We start from the raw sequence: 13,009 nt of genomic DNA on the forward strand, positions 1-13,009 counted from the left end.
CAATGAGAGATGCTAGACTGAATCCTGGGACAGAAAGAAAAGTGGGGCACTGGTGGAAATCTGGGAAGATCTGAATAAAATGTTTCATTTAGTTAATAGTACTGTACCATTGCTGATTTCTTAGTTTTTACACATGTCCCAGGGTTATGTAAGATGCCAACATTAGGGAATCTGGGTGAAGGGTATACAGGACATTTCTGTACCATCTTTGCACTCTTTTCTTATTTCAAAATAACATTTTTTGAAAAAACATCTTCCCAGTTAATAGCAATGTGCACCCAGGGTAAAGACACCCTGCTCTTGATCCATCACCTCCAGGAATCACAGGGCCAGATTTTACCCTCAATTACATCAGCATATGGTCTTAGCATATCTCTGTCAAAGTATCTCTCAAATTTTGGAGCATGATGGAATCACGTAAGCTTTTCAAAACCCTCTGTACTCAGGCCACAGCAACAACACAAAAATACCTGACATAGGCACGTGTTTGTCAGATGCTTTGAAACTTCCTTCATCCCCCTCCTGCTCCTTCCTCTGTGGAGTGGGACTCACTGGTTGCATTGACCCTCTGAGCAAGGCATCTGCAAGTGGCAGAAGAATGCCTCTCCAAAGATGCCGGCGTCCTAAGCCCTGAAACCTGTGAATTTGTTCCTTACTTGTCAAAAGGGACTTTGTAGCTAAGATTACTCTAAGGTTTAGAGATAGGAAGATGATCCTGGATTATCCAGGTGGGCCTGACAGAATCACATGGCCTTTGTAAGAGGAAGGCAGGAGAGTCACAGTCAGAGGAGATGTGATGAGAGAAGCAGAGGATGAGAGGTGGAGAGAGATTTGAAGATGCTACACTGCTGGTATTGAAGACGAGGGAAAGAGGCCACAAGCCAAGAAATGCAGGTGGCTACTAGCAGCTGGAAAAGGCAAGCAAAAGGATTCTCCCCTGGTGCCACCAGAGGGGCTCAGCCCTCCCCACACCTTGATCTTGGCCTGCTGAAACCCATTTTGGACTTCTGACCTCCAGAATTATAACACAATACATTTGTGTTCTTTAAGCCCCTAAATGTGCCGTTATTTGTTAAAGCAGCAATAGGAAACTAGCACAGTGTCTTTCTCCTCCAGCTTCTTGTCTGTAACTTTTCCTCTGCCATTCTTAACCCCTGCTTGTGTTAATACAGAAGACACATTTTAAGGTGGAAGTTTTACACCACCGCATATTTGATTTGTTGAGGGAGGAGAACATGATATATTCAATCCTGCACACTCTTCTTCACTCACTTGCTGACTCATTAAGTCACTAATTCACTCATTCACTTACCAATTAATTCACTCTTATGTTCTTTCAGTTCATTCACTCACTCATGTACTCACACACCCGTCACAATAAATAGCTGCTGAGTTGCTGGAGCAGTGTGGCTGCTGCTTTGATGGCCAGTGATGAACAGTGTTTGAGGGATGGATGTGTCTCAGGAAGGAGGGTGGTAGTTCAGGGAATCATCTGAATTCACCTGGATCGCTACAACATAGTAAGAAGCCAGATAGGGAGGCCAGGCCGTAAGCAGTCAGTCCAAGACTCTTTGGCGCTGACCTCTTGCCAGGAGCTGTTAATCAGATGTGAGCACAATATTTTAATAAATATGATGATCATACTTTGGGTACATCATCTCTGGAAGCCTGGAAGCATGAAAAGAGAGATTAATTTATCCAAGGCCACAGAGCAATAAGTGACAGAGCCAGGCTTCGAACTCAAGCTTGTTTGACCCTTTGGCTCATATGTTTAGCCTCTATGGATAGTCTAGGATCTCCCTTGGTTGGGGCTAGGGTAAGGAAGCAACTGGGAAGGAACAAGGCCAAGAATTTCAGGAGGAGGGAAGAAGAAAGGAGAAAAAGTTGTCTAAATCTCAACATTTAAAAAGATTCAGGTGAGTCTTTTCTAATCTGGATTGATCCTCATTCTGGATAGATCTAGTCAACTTATCTCTAGGTCACGGGATATTCCAAGTCCAGGAGGTCAACTGACCTGGATGACCTATAGAACTTCACCAGCATCTGAAGATAAGCACAGAGCCTGCATCTCCTCCCAAGGGCAGAGGCTTGCCAAAGCCACGTGAGGTGTCAGCACCCAGACCAGTGGCCTAGTGGACAGGTGGGCAGGCAGTGGTCAGATGATTAGACACAGAATGGGATCAGCATGGTGGGGGGATGCCTGGCTACCTATGAAAGGATACGGGACAGATCTAGAACAAGACCAACTCTGGGTTGATACCTCACACAGTGATCTATGGACACTCCTCACAGGTCTTTAAAAACCGACTCCTTTATACCACAGAATAGGAGAGTGACCCTGATCATTCAGTCCACCTACTTCTCCTTCATCCGCAGTAGACATCTTTTGTTTTGTCTGCCTAGTGCTCCTCCCTTCTTTTGAGCACATTCCTTCTTTTGGAGAATTGTCCCCAAACTAGTCATGGGGTTCTAGTGGGGGCCACCTCCTTGGCCCCAGGAATGGGCACATTCCCCAGCTAAACTAATCAGAGGCCTCTGATGGGCTTTTTCTAATTAGAATCATGGGGAGAGATCATCATCTTCTCTCTAGTGGTGAAGGTGAGAGAGTGAATCACAGAGCTACTAAGGGTGGTCATGGCCCCAGCCTCAAGCAGCTGCCATTTGCAATAGAAAGAATGATGCCAGCGGGCAGAGCACAACATCAATGGGGTACAGAGAGAGAGGCTTTGTAGCATCTGAGTTCCTGGTTCTGGCCATCCCTGAGGCCAGCTACAACTCTACACTTCCTATGGTTTAGCTACAATCCATAGCAGCCAATCATTTCTTCTGTAGGTGGATGTGATCTGGATTTCTCCCATCTGAAAGCCAAAGTATAAGGCATTAATCCAGATGGATGGCAGCAAGCAATACAAGAAGAGAGGAATTCTCCTTTCCCCTATTTTTGATGCTTTTTGGGCACATGCTATGTGCCAGGCACCTTTTATATGCATCACCTCACTTAAACCTTTTAACAGATCAATGAAGTGGGTGCTGTTATTATCCTTACTATATAGATGGGGAAACGAGGCCCAAAGCAGGTCAGTTACTTGCCCAAAGTGAGACAGTATGTTTAGAGCTGATGATACTTGAATCCAGGCAGTCTCCTTCTAGGGCCCATGTGCGAAGTCTCCACCCCAAATTGCTTTCTATTCAGTAAATCTTATTCCCTTTGCCTACGAGTCTACCTTGCTGTACAGAGATATGTCAGGGTCAAAAATTGTAGATGTCGTGTCTTGAGGCCTTAGAGGGAACTTTGTAAGCATCACTCACAATTGCACTGTGAGATATAAACTGAGGAAAGAGGGGCTCAGAGAAGTGAAGCCACCTCTCCAAGGTCACATGGCCAGCAGATGATGAAGGCAGGATGAGAACTCAGCTCCAGGGAACTCTAGGACCACTTGCTCGCTAGCCTTGGTGTGTGTGAGATGTTTAGCCCACCCATTCTCCAGCTGTTGGGCAGCTCACTCATTCCTCTGGGCATCAGAGCTGCTGATCTCTGGCAGGGCCCACTAGCTGCCTCCTGACAGGGGAAGGAACATCCATGATGCTCAAACTCAGAGTGGCAGTTGAGTGGCAGGTACACACTGATGTGGACAGCTCCTCAAGAAGCCATTTACAGCAATCCCTCTGGGTGAGAAATAGTACTAATTACAAGCAGTGGAGGCTTCTACAAGGCAAGCGGTGCCACCCTCTATGGCAGGAAGCAGGTTCCTTCTCCAAGTCATGTCTGCCAGTGACAGGTGGAAAGTGGGCAAGGCTGAGGAAGCAGGGGCCAGTGGAGGCCAGGCTGGGGTTCCCCAGAGAAAGAGGGAAGGTGATGGCCAGGTGTACTGGCTGGTCTGGGTACAACAGAGTGCCCTGTCCTTCTACCCCTGCACTGCTCTGTCACCAGAGTAGATGCAGGTGCCTCATTTCCCTGGAGAAAACTAAGCCAGGCTGCTCTGCGGTCTGCTCTGAAGGGAAGGGTTGAAGGCCCTGGTAAGATCCCACCCCCTCTTCTCAAACCCCAGCAGGGCAGGGGGAAAATAGCTCACGTTTGTGAGGCACCTACTGTATGCTAGGCACAGACTTGGTCACATTACACACATGAGCACTGCTGCTCAGAGGAATCCCATTGCACAGATGAGGAAACTGAGGCTCAGAGAAGTTATATCACATGCCTATGTTCACACTAGGAAACAGTGGAACCCAGATTCAAATATAGCACTGTCTGGTTTCGAAGGCCTGGCCCTTAACCCTTAACCTTTTTAAACCTATTGCCTCTGTGGGGAACAAGACAGGTGATGAGCCAGATAGGTGTCATCTTCACTTCAGAGACTCGAGCCAGGAAGAAGAGGGTTGAGTAGAGTTGAGTATGAATGTGCTGTAGTCACCACGCTCTTGAGGGCTGCACCCTGTTTCTGGGCCAAGCCTGACAGGGATAGGCTTTAACATCCTAGAGCATGGAGACTGCCAGTCCTCGGCGCTGCCATCCCGGATCTCAGATCTAATGTGTAATAGAGACTTGGGCTGGGGACAGGGGACAGCCAGCTAAAGGCTCGGCAGCTGGTCAGAGTGGAGACTGCTCTTAGATTCTGTCCAGTCAGACTGGCTGAGGACCTGGAGGTTCAGGACATCATATAAGAGTAATAAGGGCAAGTTGAGGAGGCAGCAACAGACATGAGAGAAATGATACTAGGACACCGTTTCCCAAATCTCCCCTGGGAAAGCCACGCCTGTGGAATCTTTTCCTCATTAAAGTGAGTAGGCAGCCCTTCTCTCCATCCAAACCTCAAATGGGGGCCATAGGGACCTACCTTCCTGATAGAAGTTTCATCAGCTGATTGGCTTAGCATGGGACACATGACCACCAGGATCCAATCACCTGTAGCCTATGAGTCATATGAGGTACATGGCTGCCCCTTTCAGGAGCTGTGGGTTGAGGGAAGGAGACTGGTCTTCAAAGGCTTCTAGTCCTCATAAGAAAGTAGAACTGCCTGATTTAGACCTGGAGACAGTAAAGGATGGAGTGGGCAACTCAGAAAAAAGCTGCTGGGGATCAAGCCTCCTCACCCAGAGCTTGGCATCAGCACCAGTTCTGATCTTCAGACCCAACCCTGTTCTGTCACTTCAGCACGATGGGAAGATCCTCTCCATAGAGGCAGGAAACACCTTACCCATCAGCTCTGCCGGCTGAGCAGCTGAGCTAGCAATGGAAGGAAACTGACACACCAAGCCACCCCCTAGACCTTCACAATATGCCACCACCCAATGCACAAGGCCCAGCATGTTGGTGAGGAAGCCCTCATCCCGACAACAAACACAGCCAGGCTCCCTGTCCCTCAGCACTCCCAGCCCCAGATATATGTCCTCCAGAGAGCTGTGCATCTGGAGGGAGAACATTTACCTGATGTGGTTTGTGTGGGTTCCTTCGAGCTAACAATTAGCTGAGTAGGAAAGAGCTCTGATAATTTGTTGAGTTTGTGGAGTTGCTTCTGGGGAAAGGGGAACATTTGCCCACACTGATTAGCAGTCCCCACTGTTGCTGTTTTGGGGATAGGTCAGCATGACAAGAATCCCCAGGAAAGTACCAGCAGCTGCTAAGTGAAGCAGGTAGTGGGGCACAGCCAGGGCTGAGGAACTAGGAGTGGGGAAGCATGTCTTGACAGGAGTGGGCAGTGCCATGGGAAACCCGGGTGAAGCCCGCATGGCACTGGAGGCCCTCCCTCCTATTCCCTGGCTCACCTGCTCACTGCCTCTTTCTCTGCTTTTCCCCACATGTAACCTCTGCTTTCACCAGCAGGATCTCATTCATTCATTCATTTGGCCAATCATCGCTTCTTCCACTGAGTAATATTTACTGAGTCCTTTCTTTGTGTCAGGCACTCTCCAAGGTACCAAAGAAAGGACTGTGAACAAGAAAGAAACAGCTCCTGTCTTCAGGGAGCTCATAGTTCAGCAATGCATGGTGAGACAAGCACTATGGTAGAGAAAGTACCGGGTGCCCAGAGGGAACAAAGGAGAAGTAAACCAGACTCAGCAACAATGACAGGTTTCCTGAGCCAGGGACTGATACACCTGCAGGATGAGCAGGAAGTAAATAGGAAAAGAATGGGGATGGATCAAGATTGGGAGAGAGAATTTGGCAAGAAGGTAAATTCTTAATTGTTGGGAACATTCAAAATAGATCAAAACTGACCATTTTTCAAGAATGTTATGGTTGAAATTCCTATATAGCTGGGCATTAGATCTAGAAGACCTCTGAAGTCCTTCTCAAATCTCAGATTTTAAGATTAGCTGGTTCCCACTCTCCTAATAGCAGAGGGGATATAATTTGATATCCCACCACTGAAAGCAAGCCACTGCTGTTTGTTCATTTATTCATTCATTCACAAAGCATGTCTAATAAAAATGTTCTTAACCCACTCCCCTCCCCCAAAGAAGCCAGTTGGACTACCCAGCTCTCCCATGGCCTCAGTAGATCTTCCTGACAGGTGCCCATGGCACCCCCAGCACCTGCTGCCTACAGGCCGTCTCCCACCCCCACCCTCAATGCCTGTGCACTTCTGCTCCCATCAGCTGAGTCTTGCACTTTCCGAGATTCAGTTGGGTTTGTTGCCAAGTCTCTCAGTGCCAGTCATACTTGTTATTGTAATTATGTGATTTAAATTAAACATCACATAAACTGATGAAATATGAGTGTGAAAGGAAATATAGTTGCATCTATGGAAACTAAATTGAATGCTTTGGAATGATTCCACAAAGGGGAGAGTCTCTTAAAAGAATTGCTTACTAGATATTAGGTGTGAGTGAATGAGACAACTGTACCCCACTGGGTAAATTACATGAGGGGAGGGGGATGGGACAAAGCATCCTTTGCACCTTGATGAGAATGGGTGTCAATGCCTGGCACATAGCAGTTGCTCAAGAAATATTTGTTGACTGGACGATCTGTAGCAACATTGGAAATGGTGAATGATGCATTATGGTTGTAGTTTATATAAGATAGACAACGTGGAGAACAAACTCATGATCAAAGGAAGGGCCTTAGTCCTGCATTAAACTCACTGGCAAATAAGTGTATGTTTAAGTGTTTTACATTATAATTAAATGTTGAAGCTACATCTGTGTCCTTTTTTATGATTTCCTACTTAGAAATGAAATTTTTATTTACCAATCAACTACATCATCTGTGAGGCTTCTATGGTAGGAATTAGCAAACTGTTTTTTTCTGTAAGAAGCCAGAAAATAAATATTTTGGGCTTTGCAAGCCGTCATCTTGCATAACTCCTTAACCCTGTCATTGCAATATGGAAGCAGCCACAGACGATATGTAAAAGAATGAATGGGCATGGTTGTGATCTGGTAAAACTATATTTACAAATACAGGCAGCAAGCTATAGTTTGCCAACCCCTGTTCTGTGAAATTTATTTGTTCTGTGTGCCAGGCACTGTGCTGTGCACTGGAGATACTGAGACAAAAAGAAGATTTTATTCTAGCTCCCATGGAGTTTGCCTGCTATTTGGAGAGATGGTCAACTCAAAAGATGAGTAAAATTTGGTATGCCCAGGACCATGGCAGGGTCATGTCTATTGGGAGCAATGAGAGGGAGAGATGGAGGAAAGGAAATATTTAGTTAGGTTTATAGGATTAGGATCAGTGATATTTTCCCTAGTAGCCAGGTGGGGCAACAAGAAAAGGGCATTCCAAATAGAGGAAATAGCACGTGCAAAGGCATGAAGACATGAAAGTATTAGTCACATTCCAGGTGTACAAGCCATTCTGTGTAGCTGGATCTCAAAGTGTGTGTCATTGAAGAGGAAAGACATTAAAAAACTTGGACTTTATTCTGGAGCCAGTGGATTCAACCATTGCTGCTGGCTTTCCAGCAATGCAGGGATTTGATCAAATCTCCCCATAAAGTATGGAAGATGGAACAGAGGCAGAGGGCAAATCAGAAGCCCATCTCTGTAGTCCAGGTGAGAAACAATGAGGACATGAAATGGAGAAGACTTGGCCATGATTGGCGATAGGGGTGAAGGAGAGGGGGGAGTTGAGGATGCTGCCTGGGCTAGGTGACCAGGAGGATGGTGTGGATTAGGGAGAGCAGTTGCACTGAGAAGCAGGAATGACTGGGGGAAAGCCTTGGTTTGTTCAGAGCATAGTAACCAATCCCAAACACTTACTAGGTAGCCAGGAATTGAATCTTTAAAGGCTGGCTCAGATCTTTCAGAGCTGTCCATACAACCAGGGTGGGCAGGCACTGCTGGGAAAGAAAGTCTTGGGAGGCAGAGGGGGATCTTTTCAAAGATAAGGCGCAGCGACTCATATTCAAAAGAAACTTCCATTTGTCCCAGGCATTCACTCAGTTCCTGGAAAATATATAACATCATGGGATTGTCTTGGGGAAAGAATTTATCTTGACATAGCAAGTCCTAGGAATTTAGCTAAAGGAAAACTGATTTTGGAAGCATTTTGATGAGAATGGGTGTCAAGGCTGAGCCACTAAAGGTTTGCTTAAGGAATGAGAGGTGGCTTAGGTGTGGCAGAGGAGGGATCAGCCTCAAACAAGGATCTTGGGACTGTTTGCCCACCACTGACCAAGACATTTTCAAAAGGGTTTCTCTGATTGTATCTGGTGTCCTCTCCGTTTATTAGGGAGGAAAGCAGGTGACAGGTGGGAAGGGAAGAGGGCTTGGGAGTAGGAATGAGGTGGTGAGGACCTCCTATATTTCACATTCTCCTAGGCCAGCCTTGGGGATGGGGAAGGATGGTTTATGCTTAGTACTGGGATGCAGAAGTGCTTCAACTCTGAATCAGACCAGGGCCATGCACATAGCTTACTTAACAGTTAATGCCCACAGAAGATGCTCTGGGAGGACAGAAGCCAGATGCTATTGATGGAGGAATGGAGACTGAACAGAAAAGAAGACATTGCAGCTGAATCATATACATTACAGGCTTTTCAGGGACTCCCTATATCTAGGGAACCACAGTGGGAGTGGTCCTCACTTGCAAGCACAATGCCTTGTACACGAGATGTGCTTGGTGACTGCATGAATGAATGTTCTCCTGAAGATGTCAGTTTTCAGGGATGCTAAGATTTAAACCAATATCTCCTAACACTCCTCCCCCTCGACTTACAATTAGGCAGCAATTCCTTGCACAGTCACTGTTGTCATCTTGGTGGGGATCACTCAGCTCCCCAACATCCCGACTGCACATGAGAAGCTTCTTAAGAAGAAATGCTTCCCACCAAATCGGCTCTGAGCTCTCCTTCATGAAGAGAAGGGCTCAAAGCTTTCTGCAGAGGAGCTCAAAGCCACTTTTCTATAATCAACTGCATGCATTAAAGGGAGTGATTTTTTTTAAATTCTCCCCAAGCCAGATTCCATTAATGAAGCCCCATTTAACAGAAGTCAATTTACCAAAAAGAAAAAAAAAATTGAATGTAATTGCTTAAATACATTTTATGTTGTACTGCAATAGCAATTTTCTGGGCGAACTTGGAATTCCCCAAGCCCCCCGTAGTGAAGTTAATGTGGACAGAAAGGTTTGAAGGGGAGAATCTCTCTTTGTGTTTCTCTCCTTTAATTATGATTCTAAAAGGGAGCAAAATTAAAGAGGATCCTGGGGGAAGTCAAGAGGGGGAGAAAAGGAACAGAATGGAATTCAGCCTAAACTGTTCAACTGCCTTCCTTCATACTTGCATGTACATGTCAGTGTAATGTAGTGGCTGAGTGCATAGGTTCTGGATGGGTTGGCTGGATTTAAATCCCACCTCTGCCACTTAGTAGCTGTGTGACCATGAACAAGTGTCTTTCCCTCTCTGTGCAGCCAGGTGGTGCAGTGAGAAAAGGCATAAAGAGCATCAAGGGCAAAGGCAGAGAAGCACACGAGAACCATGTGTATTCCTGAATACATGAACTCTTCTATTTGACTGGAGAACAGTGTGTGTGTGTGTGTGTGTGCGCACACGCGTGCACACTCAGGGTGAAAGGCAGGCAGGCGTCAGACCAGGAAGGCTTCACTGAGAAGGTGACATTTGTTCAAAGCCTTGGAGGAAGCAAGGGGCTGAGCCAGGTGGAGTTCTGGGAGAAGTGCCAGTGTAGCAGGCAGAGGGGATGTCAACTGCAAAGACTCTGAGGCAGGAGCAGGCCTGGCCAGTTTTGAACAGCGAGGAGACATCTGTGGCTGGAGCATAAAGGATAAAGAGGAGGAGGCAGAAAAAGTAAAGGCACAGTGGCTTTTTCAAGGCCTTGTAGGCTATAGTAAGGTCTTTTACCCTGAGGATTAGAGCCATTGAATATTAGTTTTGTTTTGATTTGTTTTTCACTAACTCCATTGTAATGTAGTTTACATAAAATAAAATTGCCATTTAATTTATTTACCTATTTATTTATATTTTGGAGATGCTGTCCAAAATATAAATAAATAGGTAAATAAAACGGGGTCTCATTGTCTTGCCCAGGCTGGTCTCCAACTGCTAGCCTCAAGCAGTCCTCCCAACCTGGCTTCTCAAAACCCTGGGAATACAGGCATGAGCCACTGTGACTGGCTGTAAATTACCTATTTTAAATGTACAGTTCCTTGGAGCTTTGACCAATGCGTACGTCTCATCTAATCAACATCTCATTCAATATGTAAGACATTACCATCACCCCCAAATGTTCCCTTGTACTCTTACCCAGCCAGACAATCCCCAACCTTTATCTCTCACCCCCAGCTCTGACAACCACTATCTGTTTTCTCTCTCACTAAACTCTTTTGCAGAGTTTCATATGAATGAGTCACTCAGTATATACTCTCAGTATATCCTCTTTGATGGCCCAACTGTAAATTACCTATTTTAAATGTACAGTTCCTTGGAGCTTTGACCAATGTGTACGTCTCATCTAATCAACATCTCATTCAATATGTAAGACATTACCATCACCCCCAAATGTTCCCTTGTGCTCTTACCCAGCCAATCCCCAACCTTTATCTCTCACCCCCAGCTCTGACAACCACTATCTGTTTTCTCTCTCACTAAACTCTTTTGCAGAGTTTCATATGAATGAGTCACTCAGTATATACTCTCAGTATATCCTCTTTGATGGCCCAACATAATGCTTTTAAGAGTCATCCAAGTTGCAGGTATTGGGAGTTGGTTCATTTCATTGGAGAGTTTCTAGCAAGGCATGACACCATCTCAATGGCAGAGTCTGATGTGATGATTCTGCCATGTAAGCCCCCAGTTCTTTGATAGATGCCAAGAAAACTCTCAACTGCCCAACATTTATGTCCAGGGAGGCAGGAGCAGAACAGAGTAAAGATGCATGGACAACACGGGGCCCTGAGAGTTTAAGCCTTGGAAATTAACAATTAACAGGATTTCTAGGAGTGGGTAAAGGTGTGGGAGAAATGGGAGGTGGGAGATGCCTCTTAGGGCTTCTCCTGATCTCACAGGCCAGGGAAGTCTCACTGACTTCCTGCTACAATCTTGATCATTAATCTCATCCTGCTCTTGAGACCTCATCACCCTCCCCTCATTCCATTTTGCAATAAAGAGCTTTTGGTCCTGAATTATTCAGGTAAATTCTCCCTACTTCTACTTCCCTTATATAAATAGCCTCCAAGCTTTGTCATTGAGAGAGAATTGAATTTGGCCTGGAGAAAAAAAAAACCCACAATACGTTTGTGGCTCCTTAGAAAACTTAAATGACTCAGTCTGTAATAAACTATTTTAAATGGGATCTGGTGAAATACAGTAATTGGTTTTTATAATAGTTTTTAGCATAGCAGTATGGGTTATATTCCTGAAGTTTGGTGTGTGTCAGCATTTTCATTATAGTAAGAATTCAGTTTTGCAGTACGTGAAGCTTCTTGGTTAGTTCTTTTGTTTAATGCATATTTATGAAGACCCACTATGCTGGATGTCTTCCATTTGCACCTCCAGGTCCTCTCCCTTGCCTTCTCCTTGCTCCATGCCTGAGAAGACTTACCCAAGGGGCTGCATCAGTATGCTCTCTTGCTCTCTGGCTTCCAGTTGGGCTAGATCAACAGGAGAATCAGTAGGAGATTGGAGGAGGGGAAGGAGGAGAGTGAGTTCTGGGTATTCATTCTTTGTCTCCTCTTGATGGGCTTTTCACAAATTGGCTATAGCCCCAGATTGTGAAAGAAGATCTGGGTCCTATATGGTGTCTTCTTGCATGCAGCTCCCTGTTTGGTGATAACTATTTTCTCTCTGCTGCAGGATTGGGAGTGGTAACAAGTCCCCCAGTTGCCAGCCCCAGGATACTGCCCCTCCCTGGTGGTTCCCCCATAGTCAGCCCTCACCTTTATAGTTCCAAGAGTTTGATGAATGACTGTTTCACATAGGGTATAAGGACCTATGTGAAAGAGTGTAGAGAAAGGGTATAAGGACCTATGCAAAAGAGTCATTCATCAAACTCCTATATGACCGTGACACCTGTTTTCTGCTGGAACTCTGACATGCCTACTTTGTGTCCAGTATTGTGTTAGATGCTGGAAATCAAGATGAAGAATGGAACAGCAGCTGCCATTACTGACCGCTTGTTATGGCCAGGGACTGTGCTTAGAGCTCTTTTTGTGTATTTTCTCATTTAATCCTTGCAGTCTTTTGAGGGAGGGGTCATTATGATCCCCATGTTATGGATAAGGTCACTGAGTCTCAGAGGGTTTCTGTAGTTTTCCTGAGATCACACAGCTGATCCCTCCAGAGCTCGTTTCTTCACCACTAGGCCACATTGCCCGCTTTCAGGAGTTATCTTGAGGAAACCACACACTTCTATAACTGAATTATAATTTGAATTAAATATTGTGGCATCACAGAGGAAGACTAAGGAAAATTATAATTATTAAGCTAATATGTGCCAGGTTCTGACCTCGATTCTTTGTGCATATGATTTCTTATTTATTCCCACGAACTCTTAGGGCTGGTATTACTCCCGTTCTCAGAGCATTCTCTGAGGTCCAAGGTCACACTGG

General features: G+C 45.6%; 1 protein-coding gene across 1 annotated transcript in view; it reads left to right on the top strand.

The window, feature by feature from the left end:
* The window catches only part of CSMD2 (CUB and Sushi multiple domains 2), a 655,333-nt gene that overhangs the window by 323,555 nt on the left and 318,769 nt on the right, over positions 1-13,009 (top strand). The window lies entirely within an intron of this gene.

Source organism: Piliocolobus tephrosceles, chromosome 1 (genome assembly GCF_002776525.5).
Source record: "Piliocolobus tephrosceles isolate RC106 chromosome 1, ASM277652v3, whole genome shotgun sequence".
Classification (NCBI taxonomy): Eukaryota; Metazoa; Chordata; class Mammalia; order Primates; family Cercopithecidae; genus Piliocolobus; species Piliocolobus tephrosceles.